The sequence below is a fragment of the Cibotium barometz genome, chromosome 15, assembly GCF_041138505.1.
Source record: "Cibotium barometz isolate CiBa-2024 chromosome 15, ASM4113850v1, whole genome shotgun sequence".
NCBI lineage: Eukaryota > Viridiplantae > Streptophyta > Polypodiopsida > Cyatheales > Cibotiaceae > Cibotium > Cibotium barometz.
The window spans coordinates 21,096,491-21,123,106 of record NC_141060.1 but is presented as its reverse complement, the minus strand read 5'-3'; positions in this window follow the sequence as shown (position 1 = coordinate 21,123,106).

Genomic DNA, 26,616 nt, shown 5'->3' with positions numbered 1-26,616 from the left:
TCCCTTCCATATTTTCTCTATCTTACTCTATAGATCTTAGAGTCCTATATGAGACTATCTAGAATGGTAGTGTGCAAGTACATGTCCTGCCTCCAGGGTCCTCCAAGGACAAAATAATCAGAGTGTGATCTGAGAAAGTAGTGCCCGCCCCCAAGATACCAATCATGCCCCTATGGGTAGTAAGACCACTCATCCACGTAGAATCTATCAAGTCGAGAGAGATTGGGGCCGATGCTCCTCGTATCAGACCACGAGAAGCACAGACTCCCAAGGTTGAGCCCAAACTCTAGCAAGTGCCAAGGGTCTTGTCCCCTAAGTGCCGAGATCAACTCCTCCCAAAAGCAAAGTACTATGAGCCTGAGACTGTAGCCATGCCTCCTCCAAGTATGACGGACTATACTTCAAAATGTGGGTTGACCTACTGTGACTTTTGGGGCATAAACATTGAGGAAACCCACACAGTCCTCTCCAATCCTAATGGTAACCCACTGAGCTCGCCCTTGGACTATGACACCTAAACCAACCAATGCCGACAAGAGCTACTCCATTGATAGATATACAAACTCCCCCCTGTGTCCCAAAGGTGCCAAGAGAAAGACCAAACAGTGTCTCCTGCCTAGTAAAATCTTCCTACAGCGATAGGTACACCCCTTGGAAAGATGGTGCTCCGAGAGGACAAGAATGTCGATGGGTCCTCGGACTGCTGCTCTATGGAGCTCTCCTCCAAGGACGCCTCTCCTCTGAAAGCACTCAGGCCCAAATTGCACATATTAATTTAGGACATAAGGGCTAAAGTCTAAAAATAAATAAATTGATAAGGTTTGGTCTAAAGGATAAGGCTATGGCTAAAAAAGAAGGATTATATTAATAAAAATACTCTAAAAGGGAGCCTTAGGAATTGTGTGCACATATTTGGCCTTAGATTTACCAAAAATAAAGGGTCCAAGGCTATATAAATCTAAAGCAAAGAAAAAGCAAGTCATTTTTAGTTGAGAGATGTCGAGTACCCCAAGAAATAGCCTTAATATTCTATTTTTGCTAAAAATCTCAAGCTAAATTATGTAAAATTTCCCAAAGCCTTTAGATAATTATAGAGGAGGGTCTTGGGCTTATAAATATTGTGCCCCCTCGTTTTTTCCCATGCCTACTTCTTGGGAGTCTAGGAGAGTTATTGCAATCATCACCATCTCTTTGTCCTCTGTGAAGTACTACGTGTAACCAACCAACTACTGTGGTCCTTTTCTCGGCAATTAATTCAAGTTTTGAATCTTTGGAGTTCACAAGTTCCAATAGAAAAGCTCGTGGGTTTTTTGGGAGATTAGGAGTCCTCTTTGCATCAACTTGCCATCCTACAAGTCAATTTTGTCATATATAAAGGTTAGTTTTTCTCGTTATTTGAGTTTATGCATAAATCCCTCACTCCAATATACTGATGGTACCCTTGCACTCCTTAAGATTTGGATTTGAATTATAATCATGATTGTATTATCTCCCTATTTTCTTAATTATTTAATTTATGTTAGTACAGTAAATAGAAATTACTATCTACATAACCTTAGGAATTGCTTTTGACCCTTTTTATTACCAATTATCCTTATCTTGACCCTTGAAGACTAAGGTTATGCATCTCTTTGACCCTTTTTATTACTAGTTATCCTTTATCTTGACCCTTGAAGACTAAGGTTATATAGTCCTTCTCTTGACCCTTGAAGACTAAGGTTATATAATTCTATGCTTTTTATCCATCTTTAGGATTTTTGGGATTAATTTTTTGTCCTAATCCATCCAAAACCTTAGATTTTCATGTCTATTTAATTTAATTGCTTAGGCAATTGATAATAAACCTTCAAGAGTTTATTCTTATTTTAGTTTAGGGAATTTTTTTATTATTAATAAATATTTCCCTTCACTATGGATTTTATGCAAAGAATTTCCTAGCATAATTTTTATTAGGGATTGTTTCTATTATGTAAAAGCTAGTTCTCTGATTATATCTATTATTTTTTGTAAAAAATAGGATCTCTATTATTATTTTAGCTTCCCAACCCTAAAACTAGCTTTCCTAACTTGCAAGTTTTATTAGAAGATATTTTTATGAAAAAGTAGCAAATTTGGTATTTTACGGTAAAAATAGCATCATACGCTAAAATTGGCCACTATGCTAAAAATAGCCTTGTTATTTAAGGATAGTGTCTAGAGATATATTTAGGCTTTACTAACTTAATCATAGTGCCTTGTTATTTAAGGATAGTGTCTAGAGATATATTTAGGCTTTACTAACTTAATCATAGTGATAAAAAATATAAACAAGTGCTAAAAATAGCTTCAGTGTTAAAAATAAATCTAGCACCAGTGCTAAAAATAGCTTCAGTGTTAAAACTAAATCTAGGACCAATGCTATAAAAGACTTAGTGCAATAGATAGTATTTTCTTAGAGCTATCGGTAAGCTTGAGATTAAGACCAATGATTAAGATCTAGGATGAACATAAGAATCGTAGAATGACACAAAATTGAGGATAGCCAATTTCGTTGACTCACTCTCGAGATTGACTATCCTCAACTACTGCTTTCTTGTTTTTTTGGTCTTTGTTTTCCTATGTAAGTTCTTCTTAGCACACTTTTGATTGTTTCTACACTAGCTCTGTAAATCTTGGATATTTCAAATCTATGATGGCAATGACTATTGAAGCTTCAAATTTAGCCCCTGTTTCATTAACTATCCTCAACTACTACTTTCTTCTTTTTTTTGGACTTTGTTTTCCTGGGTAAGTTCTTCTTAGCACACTCTTGATTGCTTCTACACTAGCTCAGAAAATCCTAGATCTTTCAAATCTATGATGGCAATGGACTATTGAAGCTTCAAATTTATCCCCTAAATCATTCACCCATCCGTTCTTCAAAGGAGTTCTTCAAAGGGTCTGGTGGCTTCATCCAATCTTTTCCTTAGAGATTTGAATTTTAGTCCAACTCCTCTTTTGAGTCATCTGCATCCAATTTCGTTGACTATCTTTCAAGATTGTCCCTCAACTATCCTCAAGTACTACTTTCTTCTTCTTTTTGTACTTTGTTTTCTTGTGTAAGTTCTTCTTGGCACACTCTTGAATGCTTCTACACTAGCTCGTCAAATCCTAGATCTTTGAAATCTATGATGGCAATGGACTATTGAAGCTAAAAATTTAGCCCATGAATCATTCACCCACCATCAGTTCTTCAAAGGAGTTCTTCAGTGGGTCTAATGGCTTCATCCAATCTTTTCCTTAGGGATTTGAATTTTATTGCATAAGCCTAGATATCTATATCTTTTTGCTTAAGCTCCCTCACGATTTTTGTAAGCTAACATATGGTATTTAGCTTTTTGAACCTCTTCAAGAATGTGTTAATCAGTTCTGTCCCTCATTTCCTCATATGTGTCAAAGTAGTCAACATCAAGCTATGTGAACCACTCCATTAGCACATCACCAAAGGTGACTATAAAGAATTGGTCTCTCTTCAGTTCCTCTAGCCTTATACCATTGACTCTACATACCTTCCATGCTTAAACTTTTTGATATGGATGATGTTTGGGCCCTCTATTCTCTTACCTTTTTATATTGGGAATTGTTTATGGGGCTAAAATTGTTTACCATTCTGACATGTTATTCAGGTTCCTCTTCTTGGAATAGTTCTTGAAATCCCAAGTACTCCTCTTGTTATAGCTCTACTTCTTTCTCTTAAGCTTCTTCTTGACTCTACATTGGTTTTCGCACTGATCTCCTCTTATGCTTCTTCTCTGCCTCTTGTGCTTCTTCTCTGGCTCTGTCGCCCCACAATTCTTTTGGATTTAGTAAGCTCAGCACTAACACTTCTGTACTATAAATTCTACTTCACCACCCTAGACGCTATGGCTGTGTGTCCCAGCAAGGTCGCCAAAAGTGTCGAGGGGGTAAACCAGAACAATAATATGGACATTCGACACATTAGGATGGATCTAGCAATGCTTAGATGCCCCAGATATGCAAGATCTCACCATCAGTAAAATGGTGCAATGTGATGTGCACACATACATACAGAAGTACACTAACAGACTAGTGAAAGAGACTAAGAAAATGTAGTGAAAGAAGGTAAAGATGCAATTAAAGAAGATTACACAATGAAAGAAGATGCACAAGATAAGACATTTGATGTACATTATTATGTTAAAATACACAGTGGAGTGAGTGAGTGTCTATTTCTCTCGATTAGTTCAAGCAACAACACCAACAAGTATTACTTACACCAAAAGGATTCATGGAACAAGAGCTTCTAGAGTATCAATAGATGATGTATCTCTATCAAAAGTAGAGAGTCAGAAGAAAGGGCTTGACAACATCTTAGTTAAAATCAGCCTAGTAGTAGTCAAGTTGCAACTCAGGAGGTGTATGGGAAGTGCTTTTGGATAGCCTATGGTTGTATCAAGGGACTCCTCAAATAAGAGTTATGACCCACGATAAGGGGAAGAGACTTAAAACCCAATGCAAAGAGAAAACATTGATTCAAAGAGATTCAGTTGGAACCAATGCTGAGTCAAGTGCAAAAAAAAAAAGGAAATGGGTTTACGTTAAACTAAATGGGATGAAACTTTAAATTTATCATTTTTTATGGAATGTCTCCAAACTTGAGAATGAGAATGTTATAGAGACTATAAAACAGAGACAAACTACATCTAGAATAATAAATAAGAGTGGTACAAACTAGAATAATGTGACCATTAACAACACTAGAAGTTAGGCTAGCAATGACAATTACACCACCATGATGATAAATGTAAAACGATCCACAATTAGAAGACTAAGAGTAGGAGTTTCTCTTATGATACCTACATATGTATCGCTAAACTGACACCCCAACTATAACTTTGGTGCAATAGATATTATAACATTAACATTGGAAGGGTGTTAGAAACAAAAGTTGGAAGAGGAGGAAGAGATCGAGATAAATTCATATCAAGCCAGCACAAGTAGATAAATTAATACACATAGGTCAAGGAGATATTAATTTGAGGAAATTTTTGGAAAATATGACACATTTGGTGAATTTAATGACTTGACTCATTTTGCGGTATTTATTCTTACACTAGATGAAAGAGCACGTGAGTGGTTTAGATCTTTGAAGGTTGAGAAAGAACCGGATTTTAAAACTTTAAAAGTAGAATTTATGCTTAAAGCGGATAAAAATGGAGTGTATCCATGTAGCTAACACAAAAAGAAAATGAAAATGAAAATATATGTGAACACATATATTCACATGTAGAAATTTAAATCTTGAAACTCATAGCTCACATGAAAATGAAAATGTGAACTCAAAGCTCAGGTGAAGCAAATTTAATTTGGGATGTGAAGATAGGGAAGATTGAGTGTGATGTTCAACTTTTTTTTTTTTCGGGAGAGAGATCCTACTAATAGTTAACATTACAACTCGCTCAACGTCCCAGCCACGCTGGTGTCGTGAGCTACAAGATCATCTACACGGCCCTCTGAAGAGGGCGACGAGCACACTCGACCACCACAGAGAGCGGAGGGGCTACACTGGAGTCTTCCTGGGAAAGGCGGCCAGAACACGATCGACGCTGAAAGGGAAGCTTATGGAGAGCGCGGATGAGAGGTGCCGCCGAGGGGTCCAAGCAGGGTTTGAACCCAAGACCTTTTCAAACACTTTACCACTTGGACTATCACCTCTTTGGCGTGATGCTCAACTATTGTCATGATCTCTTATGGGATTGCATGATCTTGCACTTCATGATCATGTAATTTCTAGTGGATTACAAACCTAGGATGCTTCTTATTGTTTAAACATCTGACTAGATGATAAAATATGTAAGATAAGAAGGCTAGGAAGGATTCAAGAACAAATATTCCCTCAATTATTTTTTAAGCAATCCAAGCTACTAATCTAACCTGAGAGAATAGAATCGCTCAAATGTTAATTGTGTGGAATTGTTGGAAAGGTTTGTTGGATAATTTGGGAAAAAGTTTTAATTTGGAGACACTCAAGATAATTGAGGGTACATGCTTTTATATCCAACAAAGATCTAGTACTGTGTGGATTTGTTTGTTAGATTCACACAAGCACTGGTGTCCTTAATTAAGGCAAATGCCAACATTATATTGTGCATATATTACGTATGTGACGAGTTAAACATAATACTAATCAATGTTGTTATCCTTACCTTATGTATGCGATGAGGTAAATATGATACTAATCAATGTTGTTATCCTAGAGTATCAATTACCTTACCTTACCAAGAAAGAGTACTTTTTTCTTTGCTAGAATCACAAGAGCACTGAAAAAATCGTAAGTTTATGAAGAAAAAGGGGTCATTTTATTCACAAAAGTATGTAAGTGTAAGGAAATTTTTTTAATACTCCTTTAATGCACATGATACATAGGATTTCTTCATAGTGCACCCCCTAAGATGTATGAAAGATTATCATCCAATTATGCATGCATATTAGACTAATCCATCATAAGATAATACAATCTAAAATGAGATTTCAACACTTGAAAAGGGACATTTAGGGTTGTGTAACAAAGTGTTCTTAGGATGCACGGATGGGCCTAGGGCCTAGGCACATGGGCTTAGGGTCACTTACATGTGGGATTAGGGCACTCGGGCCTTGGGACTATAAAAGGCATATTCTCTAGGAGTATTGCTTTCTTGAAACTGCACTGAGATTCTACACTTTCTTGAAAATCTGTACCAATTGTACACATAAAAGCTTGAAATCTGTAGCAGTTTTGCACAACTCTGCACTGTAACCTTGATTCTCTACACAATAATCTTCTTCTTGCAATCTTTCTCCACCAAGAACTCAAAGATTAAGCATTCTAAGATTTGATCTTGAAGAAATAAGAGCTTAAAGGATTGATATTTGAAATTGTAGACTCTCTAAGCAAGTTAATGCATGAAAACTCCTCAATATTGTTACTAAAATCTCTGCAAACCCTCATTTCAAAAATCAAGAAAATTTCAAGAAAATCAAGATCAAGAAGATCAAGAAGTTCAAGAAATGAAACAAAGAAGTTCAAATAATCAAACAGTAAAGTGGATTAGGGTTTTGAAAATTATAGTGATTAATACAAATTCAAAAATAATTAACACAAATTTCATTACTAATCTTGTCAAAATAAGAAGTTAGCAAATCTAAAAATTATGTAAAAATCAACTCCAAAAATGATTACCACTAATCATGATCAAGATAATGGATTCTAAAAAATTAGATTAACAATAATCCAAAAATGATTATCACTAATCACTACCTAAGAAAGGATCTAAACCAAGAGCTCTGATACCTATGTAAGAAAGGTGCATCTAAATTAGTCTAGGATTATCCTAATTAGCTTGGATTAGGAAAAACTAGAGAGATTAGCACTAAGCAATATGGAAAGTAAGTGTAATGAGTATCACAAGATGTCAAAAAGGTCTAGGTCTTCTAGGCCTCAATGCATTAAGGCCCAAATGTATTAAGTCCTTAGATCATCTAGGCCTCAATGCATTGAGGCCTAAATGTATTAAGGCCTCAATTCATTAAGGCCTCAATTCATTAAGGCCTTATTTAAGCCTAAATGCATTAGGGACTTAGAGTATTATGAATTAAGGCCTTAAATTATTTACGCCTAAATGCATTAAGGCCTTAGAGTATTTATGCCTAAATGCATTAAGGCCTTAGAGTATTTAAGCTTAAATGTATTAAGGCTTTAATGCATTAAGTCCTTGGAGCATTAAGAACACTAAGACTTTAATGCATTAAGGCCTTAGGGCATTTATGCCTTAATGTATAAAGGTATTAACACCAAGGCTTTAATACATTAAGGCCTTAAAAAATTTATGCCTTAATGCATTAAGGTCTTAACACACCAAGGCCTTAATCCATTAAGAAAACTAAGGCTTTAATGCATTAAGGTCTTAGAACATTTACGCCTTAACGCATCAAGGTCTTAACACAAAGGCTTTAATGAAATCAAGGCCTTAGAACATTTATGCCTTAATGCATTAAGATCTTAACACTAGGGCCTTAATGCATTAGTTAAGGCCTCAATGCACTGAGGTCTAACAACAAAGGTCTTTGCTCTAAGGCCTAAATTTTCTTACGTCTTAGTGCTCTAGGTCCTAAATGTGTGAAGGCCTTAGTGCACTAAGGCCTTCACACCAAGGTCTTAATGCTTTAAGCTCTCTCTCTCTCTCTATATATAGTGACCAAGATGTACAAAAGCATGGTAAAGAGTGAATTTTTTGTGAGCTTTTTTCCAACTCTCAAGACCATCACACCAAGTTTATAACATCAAGATTAACAATATAACAACAATATATTTACCTAACATTCAAGATGTTTACACATAACCTACATTATTTGAGGCGCTACACTATTTAAGAGAAAAAGGGGACTTTAAGAGGCTTAAATACTTACATTAGATTCAAAAAAAAATGACTGTAGAATTTGGCACTTTTAACACAAAAAATGAGCTTAGAAGGCCCAAAAATGGTAAAATCATTTGTAAGCACACCTATGTTCCGGCCATCTTTCTTCGGCTCTAATGTTTAGGCAAGAGGGGGGTCGCTAGCCCCTGGACCATCAGCGCCAAGTAGAATCTACTGTAAACATGCCTATGTTCCAGCCATTTTTCTCGAGGTGATGTTCAAGAAAGAGGGGTGTTGCTGGCTCCCGGATTGTCAACGTTGGTGTTGACGGTCCATGGGCCCAACACTAATGGTCCAGGGGTTGGCAGCACCCCTCTTTCCTGAACATCAGCTGCCATTGTCGCCTTCGGGGCTAGCAACACCCCTCTTTCTTGAACATCAAACAGAGAAAGATGGCCAGAACATAGGCACGATTCTACCATTTTTGGGCTATCTAAGGTCATTTTTAATGTCAAAAGTGCCAAATTCTACAGCCAAAATTTAAATCTAATGATAGAATTTTGGGACTCCTTGAGCCCTCCTTTTTAAATTGCCCTTCTTCGTTCTTTCCCACTAATCTAGAGTTCAAAGAAAGCTTGTAAAATTTTTTAAAAGCTCACAAAAAAATATTCTCCTATGGTAAACAATACACAATTTATGGAGCAGTGCTAACCCAACTACTTTGGGTTTAGTCACTGTTAGATGAAGCAGAGAAAGTGTGAGAATCCAACTCACACTCTATTTGTATCGGTATAACTAAGGCATTATCAAGGTATACCCTGGGTCACAAATAGAAGTGACTACTTGTGTGGGATGGTGGTTGTTATGTGCACATTATATGTGCATATACTAGGAGGCTAACCCACATTAGACTTGTGAGCATGGGATCATGGGAACAAGCTCTAGTGGAGCATGGGTTAGGACTAACCTTAAGGGTTAAGGTTAGCGTCAAGCATCCAAGGGTCACACATGGGAAATGGATGGGAAATGGAGAGTCAAGAGTTACTTGAGGGCCCTCCTATATAATAGGGGCATGGGGCACACTCAAGGGAGGTTCTCTTGTGTAGAGGATTGTATCTACATTCTTGCCATTTCACTATAGAGCTGAGTGCTATTGTATTGGAGTTATACCTCTTGGTGGTATGGGGCACTAAGGTTAAGGTATGTGTTACTCCATTATATTTCATGTGTGAAACCCTTGGTCTCGGGGGTGGTTGGGTGGTAGAGTTTATGCCTGATTTATGCATGTTTATGCATATTAATTATCTAGAGAGATCTTAGGGTTTTAATAGTGGTATCAGAGCAATCTCTAGTTAATTGTTGTTGTTTCTACTTTCTTATTCCAATTTTTGGCTTTTTTAAAAAGTAAATTTTTATATTTACTTAATAAATGTTATTTTATTGGTTTGTTTTGGTGATTTTGCACGTGGATCGTTGATATGGCGATTGGAACGCATGTTACTACTACTCTCTGGGAATCAGCGCACAGACGGGCGGGGGGCTGCGCAGCAGTCTCGGCGGGCGAAATTCGGCCCCCCCCTTATAATTTTTTTTTAAAGGCTTTAAACCAAAAGGTTATAAGCATTTAAAAAAATTGAAATAGATATATTTTTTCAAGTTATTTTCATTTGGAAAAAGCTTGGAAAAAGGAAAAAAAATCCTCAAAAGATATATTATTTCTCTGAAAATTATATTCTTTCTTTTGGATTTTTTTTTTCTTGAACCTTTTGGCTTTCCGCATTCTCGGGAAATCTTTTGACTTTTCGAATTCTGGAAAATCTTTTGACCTTTCGGATTCCGGAAACTTTTGACCTTTCATATTCCATTTTTTTGTCTTTTCATTTTCCCAAAACTTTTGGCTTTCCCTATTCCAGGAAACCATTGGAATTCTGATTTTTTTTTTGACCATTCGTATACTGAATGCGTTTGGGGTGAATGAAAAATTCTAAAAAATTTTCCAAAAATTAGTGAAAAATTAGGCAAAGGATATTTTAATTTTTTGGAATATTTTGGATTAGTGATTGGCATGTGGTATGTTCATTCGGGCACCCGTGACCATTCAAAATCTTTTAAAAACCTATTTTTTGGTCCAAACATTTAAGAAATTCATTAAAATTCTTAAAATTTCATTGGATTTGAGAATTGTCGGATGAAATTAGAAATTTCGTGGATGATGGAATTCTCATGAGAAATTAGGAATATTCTAGAAATTATTTTTTGATATCCTAGAAATTGGTATTTTTTAAAAATATCAATGGTATTTTGGCAAATTTACTTGCTAAATTTTTTTAAAGAAAATTATAGGTTTGGAGTGCCATAAGATGGGTTTTGGTGGTTTTCAAAATTAACATATTTTGAGGCCCTAGAAAATTAGAAAAAAATCATGGTAATTCTTTTTTTTCAAGAATTCTTATTTTCGAGGGATATTTGGTGTTATAGTATGTTTTTTATGTACTCACACTAAACAAATGCGGGTTATTCACATATTATTAATGCGAGCATGCCTTGTATTAATATTTTATTCATTTGGATTGATTCTAGATGATGTTTTCATGATTTCTTAGCCAATATCTTGCCACCAAATGCTAATTAAAGATTTTTCTTATGTGTGCAGTTATTTCTAGTGAATTAATTTGCTAGAACTTTTGGTCAAGAGGGGTCAAGAGAAAGGTGAAGAAAAGTTTAACCCAGATTCATAGAGAACTCGTTTACCATGGCTCATATGGACTTCTCGGTCAATGACAATGTCGATGACATGAGTGATCATCCCAACTCTATGAAGAAGAAGAGGAGGCGGTAGCAAAGAGCGAATTTTTGGAGGTGACACAACGTCTTGAGGCTACTATAACAAAGTGCCATGATGAGATGGAATCACTTAAGGTACAGATTTTAACTCTGCAGAAAGCTCTTCTAGCCACCTCATCTATAGCTACCAAAGCAGTTGCTCCATCTTTTGCACCAAAGGTGTATGGCGGAGAGAAGAAGGATAAGACACAAGAATGTGTGGATGCCTGGCTTAACAGGTGGAATACACACTTTGCTTTTCACCCTTTCATTGATGTGCAAAAATTGCAAATGGCACAGGGTTTGTTAAAGGGGAAAGCTTTGACTTGGTGGAAGGATCTTAAAGAAGATTCTATTTCCACTACTTGGCTAGGATTTGAAGTTGCATGCAAGAAAGAATTTGTCCAACTAGAGGATGAATTCGAAGTTATTGCCAAGTTGGTTAAAAATAGCACGGCTAATCAGTCTTTTGATAACTATGTGCAAAAGTTTAGACAGTTGGCTGCTAAAGCCAAGTCTGATGATCATACTTTGTGTGGTATTTTCATCAATGGATTATCTCATGATTATCAATACGAGGTGAAGAAGTGCAAAGTTAAAATGGCTGAAGATGCTATTCAGGCTGCTCAGGTTTTTCATAAGACAATGGTTGGCGCCAATTCATCAAAACCAGTGTCAAATGAAAAGAAACCCACTTTCACTTATTCAAACAGTGGACAAAAAAGGAAATTGGTTTTCACACCAAAACCAAAAAAATGGTGACAATGCCAGTAAAAAACCAAAGTTTGTGAGTAAGGAAAAACTCACATGCTTTAAGTGCAAAGAGAAAGGGCATACAAAGAACTTTTGTCCTTTGAATGAAGCTACAACAACTTCGACGCCTGTTCAAAAGGCAGCACCAAAAAAGTTTATTCCAAGGAAATCTGTTCACATTACGGAACTTCAAGGTAAATTCTCTAAAGTTAACGTTTGGCATCTTGAAGGAACCAGATGTTCAGATTGTACTTTCAATAAAGACGTTTATGGTCCAAATGAATTATTTTGTGTTTATGGATCAGTGAAAGGACATCAGGTTCATATTTTGTTTGATCCTGGTAGTACTCACAATTTTATTGACAATATTGTGGTACAGAAGATGAAGCTGGAAACCATGCAGAATGATCACATGTACAAGGTCATGATGGCTGGAGGACAAGTCCAATTTTGGGACAAGAAGGTGTCAAAATTACCATTAGACATCCAATTGTACTCAGATAGGCTTGATTTCCATGTCATGAGCTTGGGTCATATGGATATAATTTTGGGAATGGAATGGTTTCATAGCAAAAATAAGAAGTTTTCTTTTCGATTGGGTCAAACATTTGATGTCTTTTCATCACAATGGAAGCCTTGTAACTCTTAAAGGAAACATTATTGTACCCAAGGAAACATTTATCAAAATGAGCTGGAATTAATGGAATATATTTTTAACTATGAACTTTTCCAATTGGTTATGGATCCAGTGTCTTCGTATATTCATTATGATGCAAACACTGTTTCTTTAGATGTTTGGGAAAGTAAAGTGTTAAGTTCCATTAAAAGCGAATTTCAGGATGTATTTCCTAAATTGCCTCATGGATTACCTCCTAAACGAGAGGTGGACCATAAAATAGAGCTAGTACCAGGGACAGAACCTGTTAGTATTCCTTCGTATCGGCTTAGCCAATCTGAGGAGGATGAGGTAGCCAAACAACTAGCTGAATATTTGAGGATGGGTCAAATTAGACCAAGTAAGTATCCTTGGGGTGCACCAGTTCTCCAAGTTAAGAAAAAGGATCAAGGTACCTGGAGGATGTGTATTGATTATAAACATCTTAACAAGGTTATAATTAAAAATAGATACCCATTACCTAGATCAGATGATCTTATTAATAGGTTGCATGGAGCTAAGTATTTTACAAAGCTTGACTTGCGAACAGGTTATCATCATCAGATCCGTATAGCAAAGGAAGATGTTCCTAAAATTGCTTTTAGGACAAGATATGGCCATTATGAATTTTTAGTGTTACTCTTTGGTCTCACTAATGCACCAGCAACTTTCCAACAGATGATGAATGATATATTTCGAGATCTGTTAGGAAAATGTGTGGTGGTTTTCTTAGATGATATTTTGATATACAGCAAAACTTTGGATGAGCATGAGAGTCATCTTAAAGAGGTTCTAGGAAGGCTCAGGAAGAAAAAATTGTACTGTAAATTATCTCAGTGTGATTTCTTTAAAAAGGAATTGTTATATTTAGGTCATAAGATCTCTTGGGATGGCTTAAGTATAGATTTGGATCGGATCCAAAAGGTTTTGGAATGGCCAGTTCCGCGTACGGTCAAACAACTAAGATCTTTCTTAGGTTTTGTAGTATTTCTTCGAAAATTTGTTAAAGATTATTCGAAGTTGACTGTTCCTTTTACCAATCTTCTTAAAGGTAAAAATAAAAAGTCCAATTCTCCAATTGGTTGGAATGATAAGCTACAGGAGGCTTTCGAAATTTTGAAAAATAAAGTTCGAGATGCTCCTGTGTTAGCTTTGCCAGATCCTAGCAGACCTTACATTGTTGAGACTGATGCTAGTGATTTTGCTCCTATGTTAGCTTTGCCAGATCCTAGCAGACCTAACATTGTTGAGACTGATGCTAGTGATTTTGCGGTAGGTGCAGCTTTATTCCAGGATGGGAAGCCTGTGGCCTTCGAGAGTAAGAAACTCAATGATGCACAGACTAGGTACCCAGTTGAGGAGAAAGAGTTGTATGCAATCATTTATACTTTAAAGGCATGGAGACAATATCTTTACGGGTCTCAATTTATGGTCTTGATAGATCATCAATCTTTACAGTATATTTGTGATCAACCGGACTTAAAAGGTAGAAAAGCAAGATGGACTAAGTTGATGCAGGATTTCGATTTTATGATTAAATACAGAAAGGGTAGCTTAAATCGCATTATTGATGCAGAGTCGAATCAGTGAAGTTAATGAGCTTTGCTTCACTGAGATTACTTCTAACTTGTACGATTCACTCAGGGAAAAATGCAACACAGATATTTTTGGAAAATATTGGAATTTGGCAAAATCAGGGTCCACTCTGAAGTAGATCAAAACCTGATGAAAGGAAAAGCCAACCAATTTTTTCTTCAGAATGGTCTTTTATTCCGAAATGATAAGGTTTGAGGGCCGATGTTCCGGAAATTAAGTTAAGGATCCTATTTGAGTGCCATGATGGCAGGATATCCTAGCATACAGCGTACCTTGGCTTTAGTTAGAAGGAAATTTTATTGGCCAAAAATGAAAGATTTTATTCAAAGTTATGTGGTCCGATGTCATCAATGTCAAATAAACAAGGCTGAACGCCTTAAATCTGCTGGGTTATTACACTCTTTGGATATTCCGTCTAGAAAGTGGGAAAGTATTTCCATGGATTTCATTACGGGACTTCCACATACCAGCAGGGGTCACGATGCCATTTTGGGTAGTCGTGGATAGATTGACAAAGATGGCTAGGTTTTTACCCACAAAAACAACAGTTAAAGCTTCGAAATTGGCGTACCAATTTGTCGAGCAACTATTTAGACTATATATGGTCTACCTTCTGATATTGTGAGCGATCAGGACTCTAAGTTCACGGCTAACTTTTGGCACGAAGTTTTCAAGAAATTGGAAACAACTTTAAGTATGAGTTCCTCTGATCATCCGCAGTCTGATGGGCAAACAGAGCAGGTGAATCAGGTTGTAGAGGATATGCTTCGTGCATATGTATCTGGAAAACTGTCAAATTGGAAAAAGTATCTTCCCATTAGGAAAATTCAAAAGAGGGCTGTTTCAATAATAATATAATAATAGACACATAGATTGAGTGACATGAAATCTAGCAACGATATGCACTGGTGGTGAGACCTCTGTACAAACCCACCTAAAATGTGGAGAAACTTTTATCTTCATGAAATATTAAAAAAACCATCACCTTGACTTAAAATATTTTAAACCATTTTTTTGTCAGCACCTAACACAATAAAAGAATGTTTTCCACATTCCTGTGTTAGACATGGAGCACTAAAAAAATTCTTTCCACCACCCCTAGAACTAATGATTTTGAATGCTTGGAATAGATAGATACCCAATCTCCTGGTTATTCCCTCAACTTGGTTCCACTTTTGAAACTCGAAACATCTTTGGCGCCCAAAAGGACACACCGTCCCTCATTTCTTCTTCCCTCCTTAATCCACAAAAGTGGTTAGCTCAGTCATCCACTTTCTACTACTTCTTCTTTCTCATACGTATGTTAATCTCTCATGGCATCTGAAAGTGGACTGAAACGAGCAAGGAGCAGTATCTCATTTGTTGTGTTGTATAACATAAAAGACGAGAACGAAGAATGGATTCCCCAAGTATATAGGAAGTACTCTTGGGTCACTATACAGCCAGGAAAACGTGGCCACTACCGAGTGAAGGGAAAGGCATCTGAAGACTTGGCCATTGGAAAGGAAGGATACTTGACTTCAAGATGGCAATAGGAGGGAAAACTATCAAAGAAGTGTTGATCCAGCATGTATTCATGCAAAAAGAGATCAACGTGGGACCATTGGAAGGACTTCCAAGACACAGACCACATTGTAAGTGCTTGTGTTTTGTATTCCAATGTTGCAAATAAGGTGATTGATATACATTTTTCTGCCTTGCACAGATTTGTACCCATCCAATCTCCAGGAGTGGGAGCCTGCACAATGCTTGACGGGATTCTTGAATGTCGTACATGGTGAGGTGGGGAAAATTCAATATGAAGGTCGTGCACCAAGTGATCTCGCAAGAAGTAGAACATATTTCTATGACTCATTTTATACCTTGCCCACTCAATCGAGTCGACATGGAAAGTTGGAACGTATTCCTTTGCCTGCACTTGATAGTCTTGAGTGGCCATTGCTTGATACAGAAGTGAGAGTCATACAGGACCAAAATGTTTAATGATATTAAATGTGCTGTGAAGCCTAGCATTGGTGCAAGAAATGTCCACTTAAGTTTGTTTGTTCCAATTGCATGCTTTGTTGATTTATTTTCTGATTGTAAACAATTGAGAAAAACTAGAACAACTTTTATGTGCAAAGATATAGATGAAGCCTGGTGGCTTGAGGTTGGGGAGTGAAATCATCAAAGGGAGATGATTTGATTGAATGTCGATTGAACACCTTCGACATTACATTTCGGTGAGTGTTATAACATTCAAATGTCTTTTTGTGAAACAGTTACAAAGCTTATTTGATTATACTCGAGAAATTATCCTAATGATATTTTAGAATCAGATACTATATTGCCAGGCAACATCTGTGCATGTCATTTACTTATAGAAGGTGGCGATGGATTAACAACAACTGGGAAAGCATGGACCAAGATACAAGAGACGGCAGCCACTCTTGCTTGATAGATATAGTTATGATTCGACAGGGTCATTGACATTGGAAGTGGAAGTGGAAGATAATTGGACTCTCAAATATGTTAGGAAGGAATTAGAAGTAGCTATTGAGAATCCTCCAGATCAATTTTGCTTCAAGCTCGATGGTCGGAAGGTAAGTAGAAGAAGAGAGCATTAGATCATTCATAAAGATGTTGTAGCCCCACATGAATTGGAGGCACTAGAAGATATATGATGTGACCATGTATATGTATACGGTGACAATGTATTTTTCATATGCAATAAACTTATCTATTCAGAACATTGCTTTTGTAATGCTTTATTGTTTAAAACAATGTATTGAAGGCAAAAATTCCCCAATTGAATTTTTATGTACACAAAAAGGCCTAAAGTAAGAAAACAAGAAATGAAGGAACACAGTAGCAAATTTGATCCTTTGATTTTCAAATTAAAAGTGCATTTACAATTGATGTTCTCTCTCCAATAACACTAAATATGTGTAAAAAAATATAAATGTACATGTGTAGTTGCATATTTACAAATAGCATGTTACAGAGTGGAGTACATTTGTTGGAAAAAGCAATCCAACAACACATCGATAAGGAAAAAACTATATATCACTAGAACCCATAGGCCTGGGCTTCAGGATGGAGCCATGGCTCTTCTCCCAAGTACGGAGCCCATCTAAGAGGCTCAGGGGAATGGATTGGGTGGGATGAAGTCCATTGGGCCGTCTGGAGGCATTGCTTCTACGACCTAGATCATTTTCGCAATCGTTTCCTCCCTAAATGTTTGGACGTCTAGGTCCACATAACGAGAAATGGATGGAAACTGCCATCACAATTCATCAAGGCATAAGATCAACATGACAATATACAAGAAGATAAACAAGAGTATGCATGCGTATGGGAGCTGAACAATGCTTACATCCTCTAAAGGGAGCTGAAAAATGCTCCGTAGAGCAGCAACAATGTTTTGAGAGCAACCCTCCACCCACAGCTATAACCATCATCTTGTTTGGGCACACTAATCCTTCGAATGGTCGCTCGCTCCAGGGTGTCGGTGTCCATACTCAGGCTCTCATAAGCGGCCATTAGTTTCCTGACACCACTGCAAACAAAGACCAATCAATATCCAGATCAATCTGGACTTCTAACTTAAACAATAATATGTATTGTAATGATTTTAACTCACAGCAAAACATTGCCATGGACACCAGATGTCAAATTTGCAAGGTAAATAACATTGTCTTGCACATCGAATAGAACAAGACTCCAATGGGCACTGCATCACATCCAAATAGATTTCTATTAGTTTCAAGCCAGATGAAAAACAAAATGCTCCTCGCATTGTGGTGAATCGATTCACTGTGAAGCGAGAGCACGTGCCAAAGAAAGCACTATATAACTCGTGTATGGTGATTCGTATAAACATCATGCAAGAGAGATACAGAGACAAACTTACTTTTCACATGATACGCCAAAAAATTTACTCGAGCATCGTCCAGCTGGACCTCCCGAAACCAGTTCAGCACATCAAGGTAGGGAACTGACTCTACTAGCAAAAGTATTGACACTAGTGAATCAATCTGGAACACCCGATGGTGTACATCCTTGAGCAATTGCGAAATAACAAAACTTCACAAGAAAACATATCAAGAGTTAGGCATAAACTTTTAAGAGCCAAGAATGAAAAATTGTGGGAGGATAGAGAAAAGAGTATACCTTAAAACACATCTGAGCACTTTGTCGTTGACTTCAGTTCTAGGAATAAACAAAATGTTTATCTCCTCAGCATGAATCGGGAAATAACATCTTTGCCCTCTAATATGATAGGGTACATAGAACTCCGGCAACAAAAATTAAAGCGCCTCTCGATTCATAGCGTGGAGTGTGCGAACATTTTCTCTTTTTGTTTGCAATGCAAGCGTTGCCACATGATGTTCCCTTTGAGCGCTTGCCCGAAAATTTGCCCGAGTCTCAAGTTCATGTTTTGGAACTGCCTCCATCACCTCTTCAATTCTCACTTTTTGAGAACGGGATAGACATCCAAAATTTGCACCATTCGTGCATCAATAATTGTAACTGGCCTAAGTAACTTATCATATCTAAAATGAAGGGCTGCTAGGCTGAAAAAATCTTTGTTCATCACTGTGAGCCTGTGTGCATGGGCCGCAAGAACGTAACTATCCAAAAAAAAATCAATCATCCAATCCTCTGCGGCCTCTTGCAAAAGCAAATCAGGGCCGATGCCTTCCACCTTAACAAAATTCCATTTCGCTCGCAAATTCTCCTGACAAGCCTTTGGAAAGGTAATCTTGGAATAGGAGCAGTCGGGTGCTTCATAAATCGTGTGATTTCTCGCAACACTGACGAATGCTCTGCGAAACGCCTTTGTCTAGGCTAGAGTTTGGATAATCGGGAAGGACTGCTTGATTTCCTTGATCTTGAGGCATTCAGAGTGCCCATCTTCTGACCTGCATTGTCCTTGGGTCTAGCTGTATGCCTTACATGAGCCATCTGCAAATGCAAGCAAGTGCCGAAAACTTAGCTATTCAGTAGTACATGATTAACAATTCACCATAACGCGAGAGAGGGTGGCCAAGAAAGCAATATGCACTTCCTCGCGTTCTGTTGAATCCATTCACCATAACGCCAGATGAAGGGCCACACTGAAAGCACAATAATCCTCCTCGCATTATGGTGAATTAATTGACACCAATGGGAGGTGGATTATCGTGAATCCTTTGCCCTTTGATCTTGCATTATAGTGAATTGATTCACCATAGCGCGAGACCAAGGGCCACACAAAGCAAAACAATCCTCCTCGCGTTATAGTGAATCGATTTACTACAACGGGAGGAGGATTATCGTGAATCTCTTACCATTCCATCTTGCATTTTGGCGATTCGATTCACCATAACACATGGAGCCGTATTGAGATTCTAATGGCCCGTCGTCTGCTTTAAGGTGAATCGAATCACCATAAAGCAAGATTCAATGGTAGAGGGCAAGCAATCGAAGAATAAACAAAGGAATCAAGGAATATACAAAAAACTCACAAAACAATAAAGTAATATACAAAAACTCACATTTCATGCGTGGGAATGGATGGAGACTATCATGTAGGAGGTGGAATATCGGTTCAGTAGTGTGGGGGTAGTCCGAAGTTGGAAGGAGGCAAACAGGAGGATAGACAAGGCAAAATCCATAAGAGGACGAAAAGGTGGCGTGATTAACGGCTTTGATTAGTCTTTATAACATGTACACGTGTTAGGTACATGGCGGGCTGCCACATGGCATTCATAGAATGGCGGGTGAAAGGCGACGCTGACGTGTCGCATAGCATTTAAAATAGTTTTTAATTGTATTCTCATTTATCTCCCCACCAACGGTGGGCTGCCACGTGGCATTCATGGAATGGCGGGTGAAAAGATGACGCTGACGTGTCGCATAGCATTAAAAACGGCTTTTAATTGCCTCTCTTGGATAGCCATCTGGTCGTATTCTCATTTATCTCCCCACCAACGGTGATGGCACAGAAGCGGTAATGCTGTTTATGCCCTTATAGGGTGCCACACTTCCACACAGGCATATAAACACACCAGAACACCAGACCCAAGATGCATGAACAAGACTTATATTTCAGATCTGGCTGTCACAACTTGTACCCAAACAAACAAAGAAACAAAAAGAACTCTCTAGCACCACCAAACACCAGCCACCCACAGCTAATCAAGAGAATTTACAACTCTGGCCTGAGTCTCCAGAAGATAGAAATCCACATAAGACCACACACACACCTTCTCCCTCTGGCCCTCTATGCTGATCCTCTGTCAGCTACACTTCAAACCCAAGCTCTGCAATGCTATCAGCCCACCACCAAGCAGCAACACCTGTCTCTCTCTTCCAATCGGCACCCTGCTCTGTCCACTTTTGGCTTCACTTACTCTGCAGACTGACCAAGCTCTCCGCCTTCATACAAGGCGGCCACACTGCCTCACAGCATCGACCCTCCAGTCCCTCTACTTTCGAAGCCACTGCCAGCCGCCACTTGCCGTGTTTCCAACCCTCTGCTCCTCTTCTTACGCGTGCCCTCCACGTTCACCAGCCCGTCAGCTGTTCTTCTCTTCCAGGCGGCCCCCTCTCGCACTTCGGTCACCACCAGCCAAAAACCATACCCGCAGCCACAGCCTCTTCTCTGTTTTGCAGCACATCACTCATGTCCAGCAGTCCACCACCCAGCCCTACCAGTTTCCCTAGGCGGCCTCTCTGCAAGTCGCCAGCTGCCACCCGCTGTTGTGCCAACACCTCAAAGGTGGCCAGTAGCTCTGCGCCAACCACTGCTTTCCTTTTACAAGGCGGCCACCATCTCAGGAACCGCCAGTCTTCAATTTTCTCCTCGTGCTGGTAAGCCACGCCTATTATGAGTCCGTCGACCCTTAGCTTCACCACAAACCCGCTTCTCTTCTTGTGCTTCAGCTACTTCAAACCCACACGTTGGCACTCTTCTCTTCACACAGGCATCCAGCCCTTCTGCTGCTCTGCTGTCATCAGCCCAAGGCGGCTCCTACAAGGCGGCAACCAGTCCTTGTCTTGCCTTCGCTCACTAGCTGCCAACACTCAAGCTTACCAGGCTTCTCTTCTTACACTGTCAGCCCATCACCAAACCGACTAGCCGCTCCAGCTAGCCTGGCGTCGACGTTGTCAGTCGCCCCACCCGCTTCACGTCGCTACACCAACAGCCGCCTTCCTTTCACATCGGCCCTCTAGTCGCCCGCAGCCCACGAACACACGAACATCAACGCTTCCCTTGTCTCCTTCTTGCAGCTGCGCCCCGGTGCTTCTTTTGCTCTGTCGTGCAGCTATGCCAGAGAGCTCCCCCTCGTACAAAGCAATCACTTCTTTTTTTCTACAGCCGCGCCGACTCCCTTGCTTCGCCAACCTTCTACAGCCTGCGCTGGCAGCAAGGTTGGTTGCTACATGGCCATTGCTTTAGTTGGCTATATTTATATTATATTATATTTTCATTTTGCTTAAAATCCAATGGATGGCCACCCATATTGCTTTCACACCAATCTCAAGCTACATTGGCCACTTCATCTTATTTGCCCATGCTTCCATAAATACTTCCAAATGCAATCTTCCAGGTGCCCATTGTACTTGGGGATGCGTACACACTACAAGCTATCAAGCAGCTGATTTCATCTCCAGCGGACCTCCAGTAGACCACGTCCAAACAGGCCTGTACGTGCTCACATCAATACCATCTACTCTGTACACCTGGCAATACTCTCAAAAGTAAAATCTTCACACACGACATGCACACGTATGTACACATTATCAGTCTCTATTTTTGTCCACACATATTTAGCAACCCCCTACTTCTGCTGAGACATTCATGTCCAGCAGCTGTACAAACAGGGATGAAATATTCAGATTTTCCTCTGTACTCTCCACAACCTCCTGACATGCATCACAAGCTTCCTGATCTTCTTCTTTCACGGCTAACATCAATCGAGCAAAATATTTCTTCAGTGGTAAACCATTCACTCTCCTTTTATGCTTCTTTCCATTCAAATCAGCAAGCTGATAACTCCCACCATTATCAAATTTTCTCTCAAATTTATACGGACCTTCCCACTTTGTCTGGAATGCAGTATGAAAAGTACTATCCAGCTTGCTATTATACCTGAGAACCAGATCACCCTCTTCAATTTCTTTTTGCTCCACCTTCTCATTCTCTCTCTCTTGTCTTTTCAATTGCATAGGCGCATAGTGATCAAATGCTAGCTCTCTGTCCAACTGGACTATTTGCAAGGCTAGTAATCTTTCTCTGTAACAATTAATAGGCTCATGTCCTTCTTCAACCAGGAACTTCAAAGCTGGAATTTCCACATCAATAGGCATGAGTGCTTCTTTCCCATAAACTAAATGAAAGGGTGAAAATTGTGTACCAGATTTTACTGCAACCCTGTATGCCCATAATACACGATTCATCTCTATATCCCAATTCTTGATATGGCCTTCTGTCATTTTGGTTATCATCAGCTTAAATTCACCGTTGAATCTTTCATTCAAGCCATTGCATTGAGGGTGATAAGGAGTGGAGTACTTGTGGTTGATATTCAATCTTCTGCATAAATGGTCAACTACCTCTCCTCGAAATTCAGGTCCATTATCTGATAATATCTCCAGAGGAATACCAAATCTGTAGCATATATGTTCATACACAAAATCAGCCACCTCTTTACTATCCACTCTCTTCACTGCCTTCACTTCTGCCCATTTTGATAGGTAATCCACCGCAGTAAGCACATAACACTTTCCTCTGGCCGTCCTGGGAAGTGGTCCAACTGCATCCACTCCCCATCTTTCAAAAATGTCATATACCAGCATGATATTTCTCGGCTCCATTTTAAAAGATTCTCTTCCCCATTCTCTGGCACTCATGACAAGACCTGCACTAATGCTGAATATCCTTTTGGATGGAAGGCCATACATAACCCTCCAGTAATATCTTCTGCAAGGTGATCTTAAATGCATAATGACCCCCACATGCTCCCTCATGATTTGAAGATAGAATATAATAAATTTCTTCCCTCCAAGAAATTCTCCTTAATACCTGATCAGCTCCTTGCATGTATAATTCATCTCTAATCATGACATAATGCTTACTTTTCCTGATAAAATGATACTCTTGGCCTTTTTTGAGCTCTTCAGGCAAGCGACCTGAGAGTAAGTAATCCACCACTCTGGATAGGTATTCCCTCCCTCTGTATAATGGCTCGTCGATTTTTGCAATTACTGGATCCTGATTAATTGCCTCCTGAGCCAACTCATGTGCCATATGATTTTCCTCCCGCCGCACATGTTGAATACTCCATGCTGTAAATTGATGTAGCAGCCTTCTAACATCAGCCAGACATTCTTTTAATCTCGGATTCTTTGCTCGCCAGCTACCCAAGACCTACTTTACTACTAATAGAGAATCTCCCTTTATGATTAGCTTTTGAATTTTCTGTTTTAAAGCAGTCTGCAGCCCTTGAAACAATGCTGTGTATTCAGCCTCATTGTTACTTTCAGCTTCCAGAAGTATCCCATCCTTTAGAATCAGCCCGCCTTCTGAATCCTGGATTATATACCCCCCGGTGGCTCGATGTATACTCCTCTTATATGAACCGTCAAAGAATAAAACATGAGCTCCAGGAATGATAATCTGTTCCTCTTTTTCTATCTTTGAATCCACTTCCTTCACCAGTATCGGGCCATCCTTGTATGTTAGAAGATCTGCCAGAGTTGACTTGCAAGTATCTTCAATCAAAAATGAGAAATCATACTCTTGAAGCTCCACTAACAATCGCATCATACCTTTTGAGAGTGAAGTACCATTCACTAGCTGAGGGAGTAGAGTATAGTTTGTCAGCACCACAAATGGTCTCATTAGGAGATATGACCTGAATTTCCTACATGCATACACCAAACTTGATAAAACCAGTTCAGCCTCAGTATATTTCCTCTCTGCTTCTGTCTTCACTCTACTTGCATAATACACAGGCTTCATATATCTGGACTCATCTCCTCTCTGCATTAAGATTGCTCCAACTACATCCGGACCAAAAGATGGATTCACATAAAAGACCTGAGAGAAATCCGGAGCTTTTACACTGGAAATACCTCCCAATATCTCTTTCACTTTCTCAAACACTTCCTCGCATTCTTCATTCCATTGCAATGGTTCTTTCTTCATAGCCTGCTGAAGAGGGTAAAGCAATTGAGACATTAATGGAACAAATCTTGCCATATATTTTACCTTCTGGACAAAAGTCTGCAGCTGCCTGGATGTTGATGGTGCAGATAATAAGACAAGAGCTTTTATCTTCTCTGGATCAGGTTCAATTCCATTTTGAGATATCATATGCCCCAACAGCTTCACCTTTGAATATCCTAAATGACACTTCTTTGGATTCAGCTGTCCACCTGCATCATCCATTTTAGAAAATACTTGCTCCAATTTATTACCATGCTCCTTTTGAGAACTATATACACATATATCATCTAAAAAAGCTCTGACAAAATGATCTGTAAGAGGTGCAAGTACTCTATCAGTGTTTCTTTGATACCACGAGGGTGCATTTTTCAAACCAAATGGTACTACTCGGTAACAGAAGCAACCCCACGGTGTAATGATAGTGGTTTTAGCCTGATCTTCCTGAGCAATTAAGATCTGAAAATATCCAGAGAAGCCATCGCATACACTATACCTCTCATATCCAGCTGCCCTGTCCAAAATATCATCAATGAACGGCAGAGGATAGTGATTGCTTTCTGTTGCAGCATTCAGAGGCTTGTAATCAATACAGACTCTCCACCCACCTGTATGCTTTGGAGTAAAGACCACTGGATTTGCCCAATCTGAGTGATCTACTAGATAAATTAACCCTGCTTTTAACAACTTACTCAATTCCTCTCTTAATACAAGCAATAGCTCTCTATTTATCCTCCTCAGTTTCTGAAACACTGGCCTCACACCCTCTTTCAATACTATAGGCATTGGTTCACATTTGAATCCTCCGATCTCTTCATATGAAGTAATGAACAAATGAGGGAATTTATGTATTACCTTCATATACTCTTCTTTCTCCACTGGCTGCAATTTAGGATTCAGCATGCCCTGTAACAGCTTCTCTTTCTTTGCACTGGGTGATGGAGGCTGCATCAGACTGTCCATATCTTCAAGTCTGCTCTCTTCTTCCTTCTTTAACTCCTCTTCAGCTTGCATCACATACTCATTTTCTTCCTTCATTATAAATGATACCTGGCTCTCATCATCAGAAGTAGAACTCTCTTCTTCAGTTTCACTATCTGTATACTCATCAGCACTTGTTTCTTCAGGCTCACTCTTCATTTTCCGCTTACTACTCATATTGAACTTCCTGGCCCTTCCTCTCTTATTATGTACCGTTATAGTTCCCCTTTTCCAATTTTGGATGGCACCCACCTGTCTGAGCCAAGGTCTGCCCAAATTCAGTGGATAAGCTCCCAAACCAGCCGGCATAATATGGCAATTTATGTTGCAAACCACACCAAAAGCACTGGCACTTCTGTACATATACCCGGACACTTCACTTTTGCATGATTTGCCAAATGGAGTCTAAAATCGGAACTAGCATTTAGCTTTAACCCCAATCTCTCCATGCAGGACTGAGTCATTACACTAATTTCTGCACCGCCATCAACATATGCTTCTCCAACATTCACACTTCCACACCAAGCATCAACTGATGGAAAAATATCAGGAAGGTCTTCCACAGACATCAGCTCCATTTCGCCTTGTGTGGGCTCCTGCTCATTTACTTTCCTCAGATTTGCCAACTTCTTCCACTCTCTTTTAAGCTTCGGACACAATCCAAGCAATTGGGCAAAAGTTATATTGGCTACCCTTCCCTTTAAATCTCCCATCAATGTATACTCCTCCTGACCTTGACCAATATGCAAATCTGAAGTTTTATAATGCCTTCTCGGCTTCCTCTTCTTCTTTTCTGGTTGAGGGCTTATATCAAATTGGACATGTTTACCTTTCTTAGAAGATGGTTCAGGTTCTGCCATTGTACTCCTCGTCCTCTTGGCCACAGGCATAATCTCTGGAATGGTCTCCACTCCTATCCAGCTAAGAGCCGGTCCCTTTCCTTTATCCTCCCATTTAACTCCACTGGTAGAGGGTTGATTTGGATCTTTTACTTCAACACTATGATCCCCCGATCTATCATTAGTCCTCTGCATCACAGGATACATTCCACCACCTGCTCTGGGCGGTTTGTCACATTGAGGGCTGATATGTCCCCGCTCCCCACAGTTCCAGCATTGGACATTGCTTAAATAGTAGCCCCGTCCTCTCCCTATTCCTCCCATATTCCCTTCACCTGTTGACATATTGTCTCTTCTATTATTTGGTGCACCTCGGCTTCTTCCCTTTCCACCTGCTTC